Raw genomic sequence first — 22,948 nt, 5'->3', positions numbered from 1 at the left:
GAATAATTTTAAAGACTTTGAGTTCGAGTGCCTTTACAGTTGACCACAGTCATCACTACTCTGTAATGTCTCATTCCAAGCCAACTCAAAGTGAAAGGGGGCAAGACTATGCTGGCGTGGATCAGCTATGTGTGTGCTTGTGCTTCTATGTCTGCACATGTAGGTCCTTGTGTGTGCATACAACCTGTCATCTAATACCACAATAGTCTCTGTCACCTACATGCAAAGTCATTGGAACAAAATGGGCTCCCACAAGCTTGCATATAGTCTTGAGAGAAAACATGTCTCCCCACAAACATGTAATCATGCAATCAGCTGTGAGCAAGGGCATGGGAAGTTTATATGCCTGCACACGTACGTAAATGTGTAACTCATCTGCTGGCTTTGTTGTTGAAAGAGAATTGATTTCACTAAGGTTGCGCATACACATAGATATTCAGGGTGGGACCCTCTCATGCCCAATTATCCCAGTGTCTGGAGGCCAAGCCCCTGGACGGAGGGTGCCCACCATTATGCTCCTTCTTCACTGTGCCACAGCCCTGTGGACTCTGGATGCAAAAAGCAGTGTCCTGCTTCTGGTTGCAGGGAAGCAAAGCGCTCGGCACCAGGCCTGTGGCAGCCCCTTTTGCTCCTCTGCTTGTAGTGTTCCAGGAATAACAAGAATGCTACTTAGTCTGGGACCTTGTGCAGGAGAAGTACAGTAACAGGAGATGAGTTAGGAGTTAATGGGAAGTTATAGTGTTTGGTAGGTCATAGAATGTGTGACAGGAAACCCCTGGAGGGTTCTGAGCAGAGAAGTGACATATCTCACATAGCAAAGACCCAGTCTGGTGTGTCAATAATAGAGGCAATGCAGTAACAGGAGTCCAGTTAGGAGGCTATTGCAATAACAGAGGTGACAGATGATGGTTGATTGTACCAGGGTGGTACATGTGGAAGAAGATGAGAAGTGTGGGGATTTGGAGTCTATGTTGAAGGCAGAAATGACAGTATCCATGAATGCAGGTAAGGGTGAGAGGAATCCACAGATGTTTCCAGGGTTTTTTGGCATGAGCAAGAAGAAGGATAGAGTTGCTATTTCTTGAAATGGGGAAAATGATAGGAGGAGTAGGTTTGTGGGAAGGAGAATCAGGGGCTCAGTTCAGTGTATGATGAAGTTGAATTTGAGATGGATATTAGCCATCCAAGAGGCGATGTTGAGTAGGCAGTTGAATACATGAGCCTGGAGTTCAGGGACAAGACTGGTCTTGAAATATTAACGTGTGATTCTTCTATGTGTGGGTGGGATCAAAGTGATGGAACTGTGTGTGATTCTGTAGGAATTGAGCATAGGTAGGGAAGAGAAGAAATCTGAGAGTCAAAACCTAGAGCCCTCCAATGCAGAAAGGTCAAGGATATACGGAGTAACTAGCCAGGACACTGAAAGTAGCAGACCGTGGGGCAGAATGAGAACCAAGAGACAGAAATGCCCCGTGAACCAACTGAGGAAGGTATTACAGGGAGGAGAAAGTGATCAACATGCCAAATGCCACTGGTCAGTCAAGTAATTCCAGTACTGAGAAATGACCACTGGGTTTAGCAATGTGCAGGTCTTTGGGGACCTTGAGAAGAGCTATTTCACTGAAGTGGCGGAAACAAAAGCTTGTGATTAGGGTGGGTTTAAGAGAAAACGAGAATAGAGGAAGTAGAGATTTCAAAAATAGACAGTAATTGTTGAGGAGCTTCGCTGTAAAGGGCAAATGACGAGACGATGATGCAGTAGATGGAGGGGATTGTCCAGTTATGGTAGGGGTTTTGTTTGTTTCTCTATTTCTTGTTTCTGTTGGTTTGTTTCTTTTTAGATGAGGGACTTTGCAGAACATTTGTGTACTGATGGGAATCATCCAGTAAAGAAGGGTAAATTGGTGATGTGGGGGAGAGCACTGGGAGCATCGCTGGGGCCATGCATTTACTCATCAAGAAGGAGTGGAAACTAGTGCCCCACTGAAGGGCTGGGTTTTGATAGGAGTGTGGACAGTTCATCCATAGTGACAAGAGGGAAAGCAAAGTATCTAGTCTCAGACGCAGGTAGGTGGGAAGTTTTATAAGGTCTTTCCTTCCACGTTCTCAGTGTCACCAACCCATTCAAACAGACTGTGGCTGTTTGAATAGAGATGGAGGTTTGAGGAGAGAAGATAAGATGTGAACTGCAACGTCTAAGATGGAGTGAGTGGACTGGGGATGTGTATGAGTTTGCATCAAGGACCCCTACCATATTTCTGATGCCGTTCTAGGCACAGGAGGTGCAGTCATGGGAATGCACATGTGGAACACATGTTCACTCACGTGTGTTTGGTAACAAGGTGGGGTAGGGGGGTATCTGCTGCCTGGTACCTTTGCCAAGGGCCAGGGCAGAGGACACATATTCTGGTCCAAACACAGGCCCTGGCCCCCACAGGGAACAAAGCCGGCTCTGACTACCCCTCCTCACCTGGAAGCATAGGGATGAAGGATAAGGTGGGAGTGTGCTGGGCCACTGAGGAGTCTAGTGGCCTACTTCTGTCCAGCTAACGGTTAATGTAGTTTCCTCCCAAAAGTCAACCTCTCTCCAAGAGACACTACACTAAGCTTTGGTGTCAAATGACTGCCTCACCCTCCTACTCTGTCTGGCTTCTGGTTGCTGTGGTGATGCGGACAGGAGCTCTGCTCTCTCAGTGAAAATGAGAGGGAGCCTGTGAATGTAGAGGGGGATACTGAGAGGGAGGAGGGATTTCTTTCAGGTGAGAATAATGTAATACTCTTAAGGCCTTTGGTGATTAACAGCCTAATGCCACATTCACTGTCCCCCTACCACCCCCCACCAAGCAGTACCACCACCATCACCAGAAGGCAGAGGAGCCAGACTGTGAACAGGAAGCCTTAAACCAGACGACATAGGCTTTTCATTAGTGTCATTTCCCAGAAAAATCCACTGGATTAGGAAGTCTTCACTTGCACACGTTCCAAGGTGTTCTCATGGGGCTCTATCTTGTAGTGCTCTGTCTAGTGGGACTGTGGGGCAGCAAGTACCGTGAGTACCTACTATGTGCCGGGTAACTTATTAGGAAGTGAGGATACCCAACGGGGAGGGCATGCTACAGGTGTGGGTTTGGGGATATGGCAGGGGTTAGCCTAAGGGCATAAGCTCTTATGTGCAAACCTAGACTTTCATCCTTAATAGGGTCAGTCCCCTCTTACTCCTACCTCTCTCCTTCTCCTTCCCTAATGAATACAGGGGGTAAAGATGAAGTGAGGCGGGGAGGGTTGCTTGAAGCCCTGAGGAGCTCAGCTGCCCCTTCTCTCCAGCTAAGAGCCTCTTTGTTTTCATTCCAGCAGTTTTGATCTGCCTTCAAGTTTCAAGACCCATAATCAGCTTTGAGTGTCAGTGTCCAGATCCTCAATGGCCTAGTCCGCCTGGTGGCTTGGTTGCTATGGCAATCCTGCCAAGAGCTTTCCTCACTAAATAAAATAAAAAGGAAGCTGGAGAGGGTGGTGGCCAGCCTCATGGAGGAGGGAAGAATAATCGTAATTTGAATATCCTAATTACACTAATTAATAGCCTTTTGTGATTAAAAGCTTATAAAAGGAGGCCAGGGAAGCAGGGGCCTTGATTGGGAAAAGGGAGCCTCAAACAGGAAGGAAGAGGCTTTTTTTCATTAGAGAAACTACCACAGAGTATTTGGGGGATAAGGAAAGCACCACAAGATGACTCAAGGTGAACTCAGTGATTGACTCTGCCTGTTACTCTGAATTTTATTTAAAAATCCAGAGCCAGACCGCTGTGTTTGGGGCATGTGGGCAGGAAGGTATCAAGAATTACTTTCCTGAGGGGGAAAGGGGCCTGGTTGCCCCTCCCTCTGGCCTGGTGGTTGGGGGCACATGCCATGTTGCCCACACCCAGGCCCATGGCTCCCACGGACTTGAGGTGGGGGATGGTTTTCAGCCCTCAGCTACTCAGCTGCCCACTTCTCTCCAGCTAAGACCGGCCTTGTTTTCCTTCTTGTCAACCTCTCTCCTCCATCCAGTATTCTGCACTCTATAATCAGCTTAGGTGTCTAATGACTCAGTCATGGCTTAATTGGCCCTAGCTTCTGGTTGCTATGGTGATAGAGCCAGGAGCTCTGCTCACTAAGTTAAAATAAGAGGGAGCCTGATGTGGGAGGTGGACAGCATGGGGGGGGGAACAAGACTGAAGATGAGAATACTCTAATTACACTAATTGATAGCCTTTTGTCATTAAAATCCCATAAATACAGGCCCCCAGGGCCCAAGGCAGAGGGAGCTGAAGGCCTATCAGGGAAAATAAAGCATCAAACAGAAGGCAAAAGGCTCTTTACTAGAGACATTTCTAAGAAGTAATTCAGAGGTTAAGGAAAGGCTCCACGTGCTCAGGATCTCAGGGTATGGGTTTTGGAAAGACACAGGAAGGGTAGGGGCCCAAGTCCTTATTTGCAGAAGTCTAAGAGCCCTCAATTGTCAGTCACGGCTGTTCAGATGGGAAACTGAGGCTCAGAAATGGGAAGGGACTGGATCTAAATCACATGTGAGGTTAGTGGCAGAGCTGTGACGGGGGTTCAGGGCTCTTGATGACCATGCCAGAGCTCTCTCTATGACTCCAATCAGCCTCCACTTGGAGACCAAGATGGTCAAACCCCTCATTTTACAGACAAAAAGATGAATCCCAGAGAGGGGAAGCAACCTGCCTTCCCAGGGCCACACAGTGCCTTCTGGGCTGAGAACGCAGCTCTCCTGGCTTTTAATGTAGACCAGGTAAATGGTGAGTGTTTCAAGAAGTAGGGCAGGGACAGTGGGAACAGGGAAGAGAGCACTTTACTTTACAGGGAATTCTACAGGATTTGTGAGCCAGGATGGGAAAGATTTTCACCTAAGTAACGGGAGGGGATTGGTGCCATTAACAGATGGAGGGGAAAAAAAAGGAACAAGGGAAGAAAGGAAAGAGACAAACACCTCCCTGTCTATTACTGAGATTTTCTTTGGAAATAGTCCCTTCCTTGAGCAGTAGCTGGAAATGATATGCAGAGATAACCTAGGGGAGCATGATACTAATTTGCAGGTGTCTAAGTGGCTCTCATCAGTGTACAGATGGAGAAACTAGGATACCCAGAGTGAAGAAATGACATCCCCAGAATCAAACTCTGGGTTACTGCCAAAGCTGAGAGTGGATCCCGGGACTCATGACAATCATGCCAGGGCTCTGTCCAGCAGGAGTGCCAGGCAGCAGTAAGAGCACTGAACTATGCACCTGGCACTTCTCTAGAAATAAAGCATGAGGAGAGTATGCTCACACCTGGGTGTCAGGGGACATGAGGAGAGAAAGGTATCTCCCATGCATTTTCCCAAAGGGTCCTGGTGCCCCTCCTTCTGACTGTGGGAAAAGGTTACATGGCTCTAATGAGGAAGATTTTAAAGTACAGCAGGAGAAAATGGTGACTGTCGTCAGAATTGACATAGAAACAGTGAAAACCAAAAGATGATGACAAATTAGAGAGAGCCTGTAATGGGCTTGGCTGATGTGTGGAAAGGATCAGAAGGTTTTACAAGGATTTCTTTGGTAACTATATCAGGAAAGTATGGGATTGGGGGAATCTCGCAAGCTGGGTTCAGAGTTAGGACACTTAAAGTCGACCAGGGAAATGGTGACAACAGGAAAGAGGAGGCTGACCAGGGGGCTCTCCAATGCTTAGCTGAATATAGGTATTGGAGGGAAGGGCAAGGGTGGAATGAGGTCCTAAGTGCATAACTGGAAGAGTGCTGGGGCTGTTATTAAAGGATGAAAAGACCAAAGGAGAGAGGAAGGAAGGGAGGGAGGGAGAGAGGGAGAGAGCGAGAGGGAGGGATAGAGAGAGAGAGAGAGAGAGAGAGAGAAGCAGAAGTAGAAGCAGAAAAAGAGGAAGAGGAGAAAAGAAGAAGAAGAGGAGGTGGAAAAGGAAAAGAAGAGTAGACAGAAACTTGCCTATTACTGTGACATTTGCTTGAAAAAACCAGACACACACCACTGCCCACCCCCACAACAGCTAGAGCTGATTTGCAGCTGTGTATCCATGTGTGCGTATACACACACAAACATACATATTTAGTCCAGGTTATCCTCTGAAGTGGATACCAAAAATAGGGGCTGAGAGAGAAGTGACTGACATCCTGGCTGTTACTTCCCTCCTTAAGGAAAGCCCCCTTCCCTCCCTCTCTTAACACTCCTCTCCTGCTCCAGTTACAGCCTCTTTCTAGAAATCCCTCCAGGTTCCGGGACTGTCCTCTTCCTGGTGGGCAGCCTTGCTTCTTTTGAACACAGAGCAGAGCCATAATCAGAAACGCAGTTCTGGACACCACATGACCAGGCAAGCAAACCGGGACCAGACAGATCTGAAAGGAGCGAACAGCCAGGAGCGGGCACAGGGGCAGGCAGGGAGGGTCCACTAGACCATAGACAAGAGCTGCCTCCTCCTCTTTCTCTTTAGCACAGCTGAATGCCTCACTCTTCTCAACCACAAAACAAACGCCTAGTTTGGTCCTTCTTTTGGGGAGGTCATGATATCAGAGCTGCCACGACCATGGTGATAGGAGATCCTCTTTTCCTCTAATTTGGCAGTGGGGAAGAGATAGACATGGTCAGCACAGGGCAGTGACAATATGTCTTCAAGTGAGGCCTTATGAGGGATGGTCTCGCTGTCCCTTCAAAATCATTCCAAGGCATGCACTGTTTCTGTATCTAGGGGACCTACAAGCCTTGGAGCTCCGAGGATCCAGCTCCATTTCTGGACTTACTGAGGACATGGAGAGGAGAATGTACCTGTCAAACTCCATATTTGCACTGCTGCTTCACCAGTACACATTTCATTTGATTGAACTCAAGTGGGATAGGGAGGAAAAGAGAAAGTGTTTCCAGGGATGAGCTATTATCAATATTTACAATGTGACATCAATACTGTAAATATTACATGTATCTTGTATGTGTCTTTATGTGAGGCTGTGTTGAGTGTTGGTGTAACTTTTATTGAGGAGTCTCAACTGAATGGAGTATTAATGGGGAGAAATTTCGCCTATAGTATGCCAAATCTCTCCCTTCCTGTCCCTTTAAAACACTTGCATAAATTTCATAAGTTTCCTGTCTCTTTTGGGTTTTAAAACATAGTCCAGAACTGGTTATGGTGGTAGAATGAAATGAATGAAAAAGTCATGTGAACCCTCCCACAGATAACAATTATGAAATCTGGAAAAGAATATGAGAAAACAAATATTTAAAGGTACTGAAAAGCATCCAAAAGCAGGCAGAAGCAAAAGGAGAGTTTACTCTTGAAAAACAGCAATAGAGAAGGGATAAGAGTTGAGAATTTATAGCTTTCTTATTGTAGAGTGCTCCCCAACCTCCACAGCTACTGTGGAGGGAAATGACAGACAGCCTTACCACCTTAGCTGAAGATGACAGAGAATAGAGTTTAGGTCTGGAAGAGCAGCTGGAAATTTAATTGGGGGCGGGGGGGTGGGCGTGGGGACCTGGAAGCCAGACAACCACAGAAGGCATAAGAACTAAAATATGAGTAGAAACTCTACCTAAATCCCTGGGTGACCAATAAATGTGGGGATCAGGCTACTGCAGATGGTCAAACAGATGCATCCTTCATTTCTGGACCTAGGCTCGCTCCAGGATCCGAAGGCATCAGCTGTAAGCAAAGAGTGCTGTTACACCCATGGGGCTGTATATGTCCTGTGGTGCCCATGGATGGGCCTTCTGGCCCCTGGGTTCATTTCTTCCACTCTGTACATCTACTTAGGGATGCAAGCGGTAGCAGCCTTCACTACACAGACACACTATGAGCTTCCCTAACTGTTGGAGAATGACAACTAACCTGTTCTCCCCAAATCCCTGCCTTTGGGACACACGTCTCCCGGGTATCCAGGGATGAGAGGCCACAGCTCAAACTATGGACTAGAAACAGTGTTTTGAGGGCAATGAGGAGGTCCTTGCTGTCCCCTAACATACCCCCACTCTCTCCCAGTGCCACAGTCTTCCCTGCAACTCCATTCCCAGTGGCTATTTCTTCACTACTCTCTTGATATGGATATCATTCTGTTTTGGTGTCTCCAAGTCTCAGTTGTTCAGCAGGCACCAAGAGAACCAGAAAAAGGGGTCGCCATCGTTTGGGATATAGCCTTAGCCTGAGGAGCCCAGCTCATCTAAGTGAAAACTGCACTCATATTTCCCCAAGGAGAAGAGTATTTTCATTAAGTGAAATTGCCATTATCAAAGATAAAGGAATTACAGTGTGGCAGAGTTATGTGTAAATCTCCCTCAGAGGCTGCCACCCTTCCCGATGTCCAACCTATATGTGGTTGCCTTTGATACGCTATCCCATCCCTGCTCCAGTCTCTTGTGATGAAGTAAAGACACAGCCAAGTACAAAGGAAGAAGGACCTGTGAGGAGTGAGTCCTCCTCAGCACAGAACATTCAATAGTTTTGTATGAGCTGGTCCTGCCCTCAAATTTACACAGATATTCAAAAATTTAGAAGAGAAGTGAGGGTCACAGGCATTTCCACATTCTCCTCCCTTCAAAGTATCCTCTTCATTCTTTCCTCCTAACACTTCCCAAACATTTCCAACCATCCACACAATCCTCTAATATGGAAACATGCATTGAGAGCTTAAGCCTGGTGAACTAGGAGTCAGGAGACCAAAATCTACTCCTGGTATACTTCTAACCAGTTGCCTGACCTTGGGAGAGTCACCTCACATTTCTGGAACTAATTTTTATTGCAGGTTTAAAAAAAAGTGTGAAGCACATAAACTCAAGGCTCCCTTACAATTCTAGACTACCATAATCCTCTTCTAGTCGAGGAACATGTACTAGCAACTAAGGGGCATAAGGCCTTTTGCTAGGCACAGTGGAAAATACAGAAATGATGATGATACTGTATTCCTTCTCCAGGACCTCAAAGTTCATGGAATTCATTTCTCCATACCTATTTTGGATTATTGCTAAATTATGGAAGCCCAGTTGGTTCTTGTATACTGACATTGATATACAAGCTCCTAACCAAATCATGTTGTTCATACTACAAATAAATGCTTCGGTATTTGCATTAGTTATCTATTGCTTTGTAACAAAGTGCCCCAAAGTGTAATGGCTCAAAGCAATAAACATTTATTATCTCACGGTTTCTCTGGGCCAGGAATCCAGGAGAAGCTTAGTTGCCAGGTGGTTCTAGCTCAGGGTCTTTCATGAGATTGCATTCAGGATATTGGCCAGGGCTGCAGTCATCTGAAGGCTTGACTGGAGCTGGATGATCCACCTCTAAGATGATTTACCCATGTGGCTATTATCAGGAGGTCTCAGTTCCTTGCCATGTGGCCTCACCATAGATTACTTGAGTGTCCTCTCGATATGGCATACGATTTTGCCCAAAACAAGTCATCCAAGTGAGAGACTGACAAAGACAGAAGCCTTGATGCCTTTTATGACCTACTCTTGGAAGTGACACACTGGAACTTCTGTTTCTTTCTGTTCATTGGACGCAAGTCACTAAGTCTAGCCCACACTCAGAATGGGGAATTAGGCTGTACTTTTTTGAAGAGATTGTCAAAAATTCAGTAGACATATGTGAAACCATCACAGTATTTTCTTTTGGTTTGTATGGGTCATGATATTTTGAAAGGAACATAATAAGGAAACATTTTATCTCTCTGTGTTAATTTCTTGGTCTTTCAGATTCTGTCTTACCCTTGCTCCCTCTAAGATGGCAGCAGGGGTATGGGACCAGTCTTCTTTGACTTCATTGTCCTGGTGGAAGGGGGTCAAGCTGACTTTCTCCTGGTCCCTGGATCATGAATGGACAGCTTTATCCAGTTAAGGTTAATGTGGTCCCATTCCCTTGCATCCTGGTGGCTCACTGCAATGTCTGTGGCTGATAATCCCATGGACACCACTTTCAGGGCTCTGTCTGAAACTGGGGGATCTTCCTATTGACCCAGCCCCACCATGGCTTCACTGCAATGAGCAACTTCTGACTCTGTCATTGACTGTAGCCCTTTGGATTGTGATAATTTGACTATAACCCAGGCCAGTCTTGAGTCCACCCATGGCCCTCTCCTCTTCCTTCCCCTCCCCTTGCTTCATGTGAATATTTACAGATGTTTCCCACTCTTTAGAAATAAATCCCTCTACATGCCAAAGTACACACCTAGGTATACAGTTTCTTTGGAAAATTTGACCTGGCTCCCTGAGAGCCCTCCTTCTCTATCTCCAGCTCTAGCATCTTTGGTGTAGACCACATGAAAGAACTGCCACAATCAAGGTACAGAAAAGTTCCACCTCATCTAAAAGATTTGTTGTGCCCTTTGCAAGTCTGTCCCTCCTTATGTCCCCAGTCCCAGACAAACACTGATTTGCTTTCTGTCACTATAGGTTTGCCGGCAATCTCTAGAATTTTATATAAATGGAAGCATACAGTATCACTCTTGTGTTCTTGCTTCATTCAGTCAGTATAAGAATCTTGAATATCAACTATGTTATTGAATCTATCAGTACTTCATTCTGTTTTTGTTGCTGAGCATTATTCTATTGTGCAGAATGTCCACTTTTTGTTTTGCCCATTATCTATTGATGGCCCTTTGGACTGTTTCCCATTTTGGGGTCATATGAATCAAGCCACTATGAATACTCGGGTATGTGTCTTTGCATGGATGTATGTTTTCATTTCTCTTGGGTAAATACCTAGGGGTGGAGTGGATGGGTTATATGGTGATAGGTGTATGCTCCGCTATTTAGAAACCTTACAAACAGCTATCAAAAGCGATTCTACAGTTTTACACTACAACCAGCAGTGTATTTAGCATTTTAATGGCTCCATATCCTCGCCAAGAATTGGTATGGTAAACTCTTGTTAATTTTAATCTATTAGGTGTGTTAATGGCGTTGCTGGAGGAACAATATCTTACATTTTAAAAAGTTCAATTTATTGAGTTTTCCTTCAATCCTTAGCATTTGTTGTCCTGTCTAAGACATCTTGGCCTAGGCAAAGGTCACAGAGATATTCTCCTATGTTCTCTTTTAGAAGAATTGTGTTTCTAGCTTTTACATTTAGTTTTAGATTCACCTCGAATTATTTTTTGTGTATGGAGTGACATCGGTTTAGTTTTTTCTTTTTTTATTTTCTTAAGTTTGTTCTAACACGATTTGTACAAAGAAACTTAACTTTCGTCATTGAATTCCCTGGCACCTTGGTCTAGAATGAACTGACCATAACGTGTGGTTCTATTTCTGCACTCTCTTTTCTGTCTCATTGAGCACTGGTCTATCCTTATGCCAATATTACACTGTTTGGATTACTGTACCTGGACTCTCTAGGAAAGAAGGGAGGCAAGGAGAGAGCCAATATACCACTGTCATGGCCCATACCTCTTCGAAGAGAAACCCAGGCAATGGAACTTGAGCATATATAATCTAGTGCAGTAGAATTAGAGACGTGTTTGAAATCCATTTGTCTGTGTTTCTGTGTATCCCATCAAACCATTTGAAACCTGCACAGTTCCCCAGCCTGTCACATGACTAGTTTACACTCCAAAGCCAAAAGATTTGATTATTGAAGCAGAGGGTGGTGAGTTCCAGAGCTTGTTTTCTGCTTGGTTGTGTCCCAGTCAACCTTTATCTGTGTACACTGAAATTTGAATTTCATAAATCCACCACGTGTCATGGAATACTATTCTTTTGATTGGTTTCAAGCATTTAAAAATGAAAAAGTAAATCTTGGCTTCCTTGGTGTACAAAAACAGGTGTTGGGCCAGATTTTGCCCATGGGTTGTAGTTTGGTAACCTCTGATCAAAGTTGTCTATGCATAGTTCAATAGCACATTGTCTAGATTTGTGTAGATTCACGGAAATCCTGAAGTCTGGTAATGTCAGTCTTGTAACTTTGTTCTCCTTTTTCAAGATATTTCTGGCTATTCTACCTCCCTTACAAATTTATATAACATTTATATAAATTTTATAATCAACTTGTCAATTCCTTTAAAAAGGCTGCTGAGATATTTACTCTGATTTTCTTGAATCAACATACCTATTTGACAGAATGGACATCTTAATAATATTGAATCTTTTAAGCCATAAGCATAGTGTATCTCTCCATTTCTGTAAGTTTTCTTTCATTACCTTGGAAATAATTTTTTTACTTTTCAGAGTAGTGACCTAGCATAGGGATCAGTAATTTTTTTTTTTTTTTATATAAAGGGCCAGAATTGGCGGGCCATACAGTCCCTGGCAAAACTGTATGGGAAAGCAGGCATAGGCAATACACAGACAAATGAACGTGGCTGTGTTCCAATAAAAGCTTATTAAAAAAAGCAGGGCATTGGCCAGCTCACCTATCCCTGATTGCCCTGATTTGCCAACCAATCCCTGATCTAGCATATCTGTTGTTATATTTATTCCCATTATTTAAAATATTTTGATGCTATTTTAAAAGATATTTTCATTTCATGTCATAATTTTTGTTATTATATAAAAATACATTTTATTTTAAATCACTGACCTTGTAGCCCATGACCCCTACAACCATTTGTTTTATCTACTGGTTTGTGTCAATTCTTAGCAGTTTCAATGCATACAATGATGTCATCTAAAAATGACATTTGGTGATTATAACATAAGGATAAGTGAAATGCATGACAGCAATGTTACAAGTAACTGGAAAGGGAAATTGTGTTTTCATATTCCTTCATTACACATGAAGTATACATTGCTATTTAATGGTGATGTTACATTATTTTAAGATTTATAGCATAAACTCTAGGACAAGGGCTAAATTTTTTTAAGAGAGCATTAATGATATGCCAAGAGAGAAGATAATATGGAATCAAATAGAACACTTGATTAAAACTAGAGAAGGCAGAAAAAGAGTAAATGTAATGTCAAAGAAGAGTTATGAATATAGTATTTATTAATCCAACTATATCAATAACACTTAAATGTGAATAGGCTAAATACACTAATTAAAAGATAGAGAGTGTCATTGTGGACAAAAAGTCCCAACCGTATCTAGTCTATGAGAAATCCAATTTAATTACAAAGGCTTAGACAGCTCAAAAGTAAAGAATGGAGAGCTGTATCGTGCTAACACTAATCAAAACAAAGCTGGAATAGCTATATTAATTTCAGACTAAACAGATATCAGTCAACGAAAATTATAGATAAAGAATATAATGTTATAAAGGGGGTCAACTCTCCAACAACCTATAACAATCTTTAATGTGTATGCACCTAACAATAGAGTGTCAAATTACCTGAGTCTGAAACTGATAGAACTTCAAGGTTCTATTGCAATTGGACACTTCAATACCCTTCTGTCAGTAATAGATAGATCAAGCAGGCAGAAAATCAGTTAGGATACAGTTGACCTGAAGAGCACAATCAATCAGCTTGATCTACTTGACATTTTTAGAAAGCTCCATCCTAAAGAACAGAATGCACTTCTTCTCAAATTCACATGAAACATTTACCAAAATAGACCACATCCTTGGCCAGAAACACATCTTAACACATATAAAGAATAGAAATCATACAAAGTATGTTCTCAGATCATAATGGAACTAAACTGTAAATCAATCATGGAAAGATAGCTTCAGGGGAGAGAAGTCAAGATGGTTGCGTAGGCAGATTCTGAACTCACCTCCTCCCATGGACACAACCAATGTACAACTACTAGTGGAATAATTACCCCTGAGAGATAACTGAAAACTGGATAAGAGGAACTCTTGCAACAAATGACAATCATAATTCAGGTGGAAGATGCATAAATTCCCTTCTGGAGAGAAAAAATGACACCCTCACAAGCTGCACCACTTCACGGCCGCCCAGGAGCAGCCCATAGGTACTCAGTCCTCCCTGGAGGAGCGGCGCTTTAAGCCGGGGAGCACTCCTGCTGTAGGCATTTTTTGGACCCAGCACAACTGAGACAAGTGGCATAATATCTGACTTTGCTTGCTACTAAAACATTGAGGAGTATCCCTAGAAAAGCTGGTTCACAAAGAAATTAAAACTGGCTCTTAAAGGGCCCACACACAAATTCACCCATTTCAGAAAGCAAACTAAAATCAGCCGAAAGAAAGGTGCACAGTGCTTTGGTGAAAAGAGACTCACGTAGCCCACATAGGGGTCAGTCCTGGAATATTTGGAACTGAGGAAAGCACACTGCTGGGCATCATAAGGCATCACGTATATAATGTCACCTCTCCAAAAGCAGGAGATGTAGCTGACCTACCTAATACATAAACACAAGCACAGGGAAAGAGGCAAAATGAGGAGGCAAAGGAATACATTCCATGTAAGGGAACAGAACAAAACCCCAGAAAAGGAACTAAGTGAAACAGAAATGAGCAACTTACCCAACAGAGTGTTCAAACAAAGAGTGTTAAGGATGCTCACTGATCTTGGGAGACAAATGGATGAACTCAGTGAGAATGTCAACAAAGAAATGGAAGATATAAAAAGGAACCAATCAGAAATGAAGAATACAATAATGGAAATGAAAAATTCACTAGAGGGACTGAAAAGCAGAATAGAGGATATGGTAGAATGGATCTGCAAGCTGGATGAAAGACTAGAAATCACCCAAGCTGAACAGGTAAAAGAAAAAAGAATTAAAAAGAGTGAGGACAGTCTAAGGGACCTCTGGGACAACATCAAGCACACTAACATCTGTGTTATAGGTGTCCCAGAAGGAGAAGAGCAAGACAAAGGGGCAGAGAATCTATTTCAAGAAATAATAGGTGAAAACTTCCCTAACCTAAGGAAGGAAAAAGACATCCAGGTACAGGAAGCACAGAGAGCACCAGACAAGATAAACACGAAGAGGCCCACAGGAAGACACATCACAATTAAAATGTCCAGAATTAAAGATAAAGAGAAAATCCTAAAAGCCACAAGGGAAAGACAACTTACATACAAAGGAAGCCCTGTAAGGTTATCAGTTGACTTCTCAGCAGAAACCTTACAGGCTAGAAGAGAGTGGCATGATATATTTAATGTGCTAAAAGGAAAAAAGTTACAGCCAAGAATGCTATATCTGGTAAGGTTATCATTCAAAATGGAAGGAGAGACAAAAAGTTTCCCAGACAAGCAAAAAATAAGGAGTTTGTCACCAAGAACCAGTACTACAAGAAATGCTAAAGGGACTTATTTAAGGGGAAAAGAGTAGACCACAAATAGGAAAAAATCTATTTCCATGATAAGAGGGTAATGGAGACAAATGCACAAAAAAGAGGTTAGATATGATAACAAAAACATAAAATGTGGGAGGAGGGGAGTTAAAGAGTAGAGCTTTCAGACAGAGGTCAAACTAAAGATACCATCAACTTAATATAGATTCTTATATATGTAGGTTACTGTATATGGACCCCATGGTAATCACAAACCAGAAACCTATAATAAATACACAAAAAACTAAGAGAAAGGAACCAAAATATAATACTAAAGAAAGCCATCAAACCACAAGGGAAGAGAGCAAGAGAAGAAGAAAGGAACAGAGAAGAACTGCTAAAACACCAAGAAAAGAAGTTAAAAAATGGCAGTAAGTACATACTTGTCAATAGCTACTTTAAATGTCAATGAACTAAATGCTCCAATTAAAAGGCATAGGGTGGCTGACTGGATAAAAAACAAGACCCATATATACGCTGCATACAAGAGACACACTTCAGACCTAAAGACACTCACAAACTAAAATTGAAGGGATGGAAAAAGATACTCCACACAAATGGCAATGAAAAGAAAGCTGGGGTAGCAACACTCATATCAGACAAAATAGAATTTAAAACAAAAACTGTAAAAAGAGACAAAGAAGGACACTACATAATGATCAAGGGAACAATCCAACAAGAGGATATAACACTTGTAAATATCTATTCACCCAATGTAGGAGCACCTAAATATGTAAAGCAATTATTAACTGACATAAAAAGAGACATAGACAGTAACACCATAATAGTAGGGGACTTTAACACTCCACTTACACCAACGGATAGATCATCCAAACAGAAGATCAATAAGGAAACATTGGCCTTAAATGACACACTAGAACAGATGGACCTAGTAGATATATACAGAACATTCCATCCAATACCAAATACATGTTCTTTTCAAATGCACATGGAACATTCTCCAGGATTGATCACCTCTCAACCCACAAAACAAGTCTCCATAAATTTAAGAAGATTGACATAGTACCAAGCATCTTTTCTGACCACAATGGTATGAAACTAGAAATCAACTATAGGAAGAAAATGAGAAAAGCCACAAATATGTGGAGATTAAACAAAATGCTACTGAACAACGATTGAGTCAGCAAAGAAATGAAAGGAGAAAACAAAACATACCTGGAGACAAATGAAAATGAAAATAAGACATGTCAGAATTTATGGCATAAAGCCAAGTGGTTCTAAGAGGGAAGTTTATAGCAATACAGGCCTAAATCAACAAACAAGAAAAATATCAAATAAAAAATCTAACAATCCACCTAAAGGAACTGGAAAAAGAAAAACAAAAAAATCCCCAAATCAGTAGAAGAAGGGAAATAATAAAAATCAGAGCAGAAATAAATGAAAGAGAGATTAAAAAAACAATAGTTAAAATTAATAAAAAAAGAGCTGGTTCTTTGAAAAGATAAACAACATTGACAAACCTTTAGCTAGACTCACCAAGAAAAAAAGACAGAAGGCTCAAATAAGTAAAATCAGAAATGAAAGAGGGGAAATTACAACGGACACCTCAGAAATACAAAAGATTATAAGAGAATACTATGAAAAGCTATATGTCAACAAATTGTACAATCTTGAAGAAATGGATAAGTTCTTAGAATCATACCACCTTCCAAAACTGGATCAAGAAGAAGTAGAGGACTTGAATAGACCAATCACCAGTAAGGAGATCTAAATAGTAATCAAAAACCTCCCCTAAAATAAAAGTCCAGGACCAGATGGCTTCCCTGGTGAAGTCTACCAAACACTCTAAGAAGACTTAATACCTATCCTTCTCAAACCCTTCCAAAAAATTGAGGAGGGGGGAAAGCACCCTAACTCATTCTATGAAACCAACATTACCCTGATACCAAAACCAGACAAGGACAACACAAAAAAAGAAAATTACAGGGCAATGTCACTGATGAAAATCAATGCAAAAATCCTCAACAAAATACTAGCAAATCGCATACAACAATACATTAAAAATATGGTACACCATGATCAGGTGGGATTTATTCCATGGATGCAGGGATGGTTCAACATCCACCAATCAATCAACATGATACACCACATTAATAAAATGACAAATGAAAATCACATGATCATCTCAATAGATGCAGTGAAAGCATTTGACAAGATACAGCATCCATTTATGAGAAAAACTCTGAATAAAATGGGTATAGAAGGAAAGTACCTCAACATAATAAAGCCATATATGACAGACCCACAACTAATATCATCCTCAATGGTGAAATACTGAAAGCTATCCCTCTAAGAACATGAACCAGACAAGGATGCCCACTCTCACCACTCCTATGTAACATAGTGTTGGAAGTCCTAGCCAGAGAAATCAGGCAAGAAAAAGAAATAAAAGTGATCCAAGTTGGAAAGGAAGAAGTGAAACTGTCACTATTTGCAGATGACATGATTTTATATATAGAAAACCCTGGAGAATCTACCAAAAAACGTTTAGAAGTAATAAAAGAATACGGTAAAGTTTCAGGATACAAAATCAACATACAGAAATCAGTTGCATTTCTATACAATAACAACGAAGTAGCAGAAAGAGAATTTAAGAATACAATCCCATTTACAATTGCAGCGAGAAAAATAAAATACCTAGGAATAAACTTAAGCAAAGAGGTGAAATATCTGTACATTGAAAACTATAAAACATTGCTGAAAGAAATTGAAGAAGACACAAAGAAATGGAAAGTTATTCCGTGATCCTGGATTGGAAGAATTAACATAGTTAAGATGTCCATACTTCCTAATGCAATCTACAGATTCAATGCAATCCCTATCAAAGTTCCAACAACACTTTCACAGAAATAGAACAAAGAATCCTAAAATTTGTATGGAACAACAACAGACCCCGAACAGCTAAAGGAATCCTGAGAAAAAAGAACAAGGCTGTAGATATCACACTCCCTGATTTCAAAATATACTACAAAGCTATAGTACCCAAAACAGCCTGGTAATGGCACAAAAAGAGACACACAGACCAATGGAATAGAATTGAAAGCCCAGAAATAAACCTACACATCTATGGACAGCTAATCTTTTACAAAGGAGCCAAGACCATACAATGGAGAAAGGAAAGTCTCTTCAACAAATGGTGTTGGGAAAACTGGATAGCCACATGCACAAAAGTCAAAGTAGACCATTACCTTACACCTTACACCAAAATTAATTCAAAATAGATTAAAGAATGTAAGACCTGAAACCACAAAACTTCTAGAAGAAAACATAGGCAGTACACTCTTTGACATCGGTCTTAGCAACATACTTTCAAGCACCATGTCTGACAGGGTAAGAGAAACAATAGAAAAACAAACAAATGGGACTACATTAAACTAAAAAGCTTCTGCACAGCAAAGGAAACCATCAACAACATGAAAATACAATCTAACAATTGGGAGAAGATATTTGCAAACCATACATCTGATAAGGGATTAATCTCCAAAATATATAAAGAACCCATGCATCTCAAGAACAAAAAATCTAACAACCCAATTAAAAAGTGGGCAAAAGACCTGAACAGACATTTCTCCAAAGAAGATATACAGATGGCCAACAGGCACATGAAAAGATGTTCAACTTCATTAACTATCAGGGAAATGCAAATCAAAACTACAATGAGATATCACCTCATGCCCGTCAGAGTGGCTATAATTAACAAGACAGGAAACAACAGGTGTTGGAGAGGATGTGGAGAGAAGGGAACTCTCTTACCCTGCTGGTGGGAGTGCAAACTGGTGCAGCCACTATGGAAAACAGTATGGAAAGTCCTCAAGAAATTAAGAATAGAACTACCATACGATCCAGCTATTCCACTCCTGGGTACTTAGCCAAAAAAACGTGAAACCACCTATGTGTAAAGATACATGCACCCCTGTGTTCATTGCAGCGTTATTCACAATAGTCAAGACTTAGAAGCAACCTAAGTGCCCATCAAGGGACGAATGGATAAAGAAGATGTGGTATATATACACAATGGAATACTGCTCAGCCATAAGAAATGATGAAATCCAGCCATTTGTGACAACATGGATGGACATTGAGGGTATTACGCAAAGTGAAATAAGTCAGAGGGAGAAGTTCAAATACCATATGATCTCACTCATTAAGTAGTAGATAATAACAACAACAAACAAACACATGGAGACTGAAATTGGATTGGTGGTTACCAGAGGGGAAGCGGGGAGGGAGGAGGGCAAAAGGGATAATTAGGCACATGTGTGTGGTGATGGATTGTAATTAGTATTTGGGTGGTGAGCATGAGAACATGACGTAATCCATGCAGAAATAGAAGTATAATGATGTACATCTGAAATTTATACAGTGTTATAAACATGTTACCGCAATGAACAACAACAACAAAAACAAACAAAAAAATAAATAGTCTAAGGTGGGAATAGAAAAAAAAAGAAAGATAGCTTGAAAATCCTCCCCAATATTAGGAAAGAACACCATGCTTTTAAATAGGACATGGGTCAATGAAAGATTCTCAATAATAATTAAAAATCTTACTAAATATCAACATACAACTCATAAAAATTTGTGGAATGCAGCAAAGCCAGTGCTTAGAAGGACATTTATAGCATTAAACACATATATTAGAAAAGAAGAAAGATCTAAAATCAATCATCTAAACTTCCCACTTTAGGAGACAAGATGAAAAAGAGCAATGTAATCCTAAAGCAAGCAGAAGAAAAATAAATAAAAATTATAACAGAAATCAATGAAAGTGAAAACAGAAAACAGTGGAGAAAATTAACAAAACCAAAAGGGGTTCTTTGAAAAGATCTATGTCTAGCCAGACTAACCATGAATAAAAAAGAGAGAAGAAACAAATTGCCAGTAGTAGATGTAAAAGAAGGCTCATCGGTACTGATCTCATGGACATTAAAAGGATCATACAAGAACACTATAAACAAATTTATGCCCATGCACTTGATAACTTCAATGAAATGGACCAACTCCTTGAAAGACACACATTAGAAAATTTCACACACAAGGAGAAATAGATCATCTGAATAAGTCTATTTTTATTAAATGCAATTAATAATTAATAACCTTCCAAAAAGACAGCACTGAGGCCAGATGATTTCCCTGGTAAATTCTATCAAACATTTAAGAAAGAAATAATACTAATTCTCCACAATAACCTCCAGAATGTAGAAGCAGATGGACCACTTCCTTATTCATTCTATGAAGCTAGTAATACCTATCAGAATACAAAAACCAGACAAAGACATTACAATAAAGGCAAAATGTAGATCAACTTCTCTCATGAATGTAGGTACAAAAATCCTCAAGAAAATATTCACAAGTCAAATACAACAATGTATAAAAAAATTATACACCAGGACCAAGTGAGATTTATTCTAGGTATGCAAGACTCGTTCAACATTCAAAAATCAATAAATATAATCCAGCATATCAACAAGCTAAAGAAGGATTTCATATGATCATATCAATTAAAGCATAAAAAGCATTTGACAAAATCCAACATCCATTCAAGATAAAAAAACTCTCATAAAACTAGCAGTAGAGGAGAAATTGCTCAACTTCCAAAAGAATATCTACAAAAAAACCTACATCTAACATCATGCTTAATGGTGACATCCCCTTATTGTCTTTTAAATATCTGTAATATCTGCACAGTTGACTCATCTTTTATTCCTGATATTAATAAATTGTTTGCTCTCTTTTTTTCCCCATCAGTCTTGTGAGGGACTTGTTGATATTGATATATATATTTTAATCCATCTATTGTGTTTGTTGATTTTTTTTGTATTGTTTATTTTCATTTTAAGCGATTTCCACTCTTAACTTTTCATTCTACTAATTTGCTTCTTTTTTCCACCTTCTTACTGTGGAAGCTTAGTTCATCGATTTTAAACATTTCTCCTTATCCAATATAGGCATGATAGCTATAATTTTCCCTCTAAGAACTCTTATAGTGGCATCTATAAGATTTTGGTATGTTGTGTTTTAATTATCATTGAGTTTGAAATATTTTATTTCCCTTGAGATTTCTTCCTTGACTATTTGTTATTTCAATGTGTGTTGCTAAATTTTTAAATATTTGGGAAATTTCTAGATATCTCCTTGTTATTGATCTTTCATTTCATTTCATTATTTTTTGAAAAATAAATTCTGTAAGACAAATTCTTTTAAATACGTTAGGTATCTATGCTCAGCTAATGGTCTATATTGGGAATAGTACATATATGCTTGAAAATAAAGTATAATCTCCATTGTAGGGTGGAGTGCTCTATAAATGTCACTTAGGTCAAGTTGCTTGAGAGTGTCTTAAAAATATTCTATATCCTGATCTTACTTTGAAAATATCTGAAGCTCGTGGGAAACTAAATTTAACTAATGCTCCATCAAAGCACAGTGTTAGCTAAAACACAGAATAGATTGACTCAGCATTTCATACTAGCAACCTGATAGAAGAAGAACTTTGCCCTTTTCTGGAAGTATACTTTTATTTCAGTCTCTACTTTTAATTTACATAAAATTCCAACATACATTTTAAAAGTACTGGATATATGAAGAAGCAAATAAACATGACTCATAGTCAAAATGGATAACAGTCAACATACATAAATAAGAGATGGCCCAGGTGTTGGGACTATAATATTGGCTTTAATATAACTATGATAAGTATGGTAAAGAATTTAGTGGGAAAAGTGGACAGTGTACATGAATAGATGGGGAATTTCATCAAGATAAATACTTATGAAACCACATAAAGACACATTGTAATCAAACTCCTGAAAACCAGAGGTGTTAGCCTATGCTACAGTGGTAATTATATTGCAATATATAAATTTATCAAATCCATATTTTGTATGCCTTAAACTTACACAATGTTATATGTCACTTATATGTCAATTAAAAAAAAAACATGTATAATGAAAAAAAAGAAAGAAAAAATCTAAAAAGCAGCCAGAGGAAAAAAAGACACCTCATATATTGTGGAACAATGACAAGTTCACCACTGACTTCACATCAGAAATCATGGAGCTTAGAACACAATGAATGATATTTTTCAAGTGCTGAAAGTAAAATCCTTTCAATTTAGGATTCCATGTGTAGCCAAAAAATTCTTCAAAAATAGGCAAAGATTTTCACACATAAAAGATGAGATTTTTGTCTCCAGCAAGCCTGCCTAAAATAAATGCTAAAAGAAATTGTCTAGGAAGAGGGAAATATTATCAGATGGAAGTCTATATGTGCAGAAAGGAATAAAGATAAATACCATTACCACAAATGGTCAATATATGAGTAAATATAAAGGATTTTAAAATATCTTTCAGATATGAATCTACATATTTTAAAATCTTTTAAATGTTATAGACATTTTAAAGCAAAGATAAAATCACTGCATTGTGGAGGTTATAGCATGTATACAAGCAAAATATCTGACAACAATATTGCAAAGGATATGGGCATTGGCTTCCTGCATTGGACATTGTGTTTCAATCTATGACTATCAGTCACCCCTCCCCTCCCCAAACAGTCTGGGACTGAATCTTTTAAGGCTTCTGAAGAGTCTCTGGGACTGTTCTGTCCTTGGTTTTCCTCAAGATCACACCCAGGTAGTGGTGTGTTGGTAGACCAGTGCTCCAGGAAAAAAAAAAAAAGGAAGAAAAAGAAAAGTTTTGAT

Source organism: Ceratotherium simum, chromosome X, assembly GCF_057802395.1.
Source record: "Ceratotherium simum simum isolate JZ-2026a chromosome X, ASM5780239v1, whole genome shotgun sequence".
In the NCBI taxonomy this organism is placed as follows: Eukaryota; Metazoa; Chordata; class Mammalia; order Perissodactyla; family Rhinocerotidae; genus Ceratotherium; species Ceratotherium simum.
Note: the sequence above shows the minus strand (reverse complement) of the source record.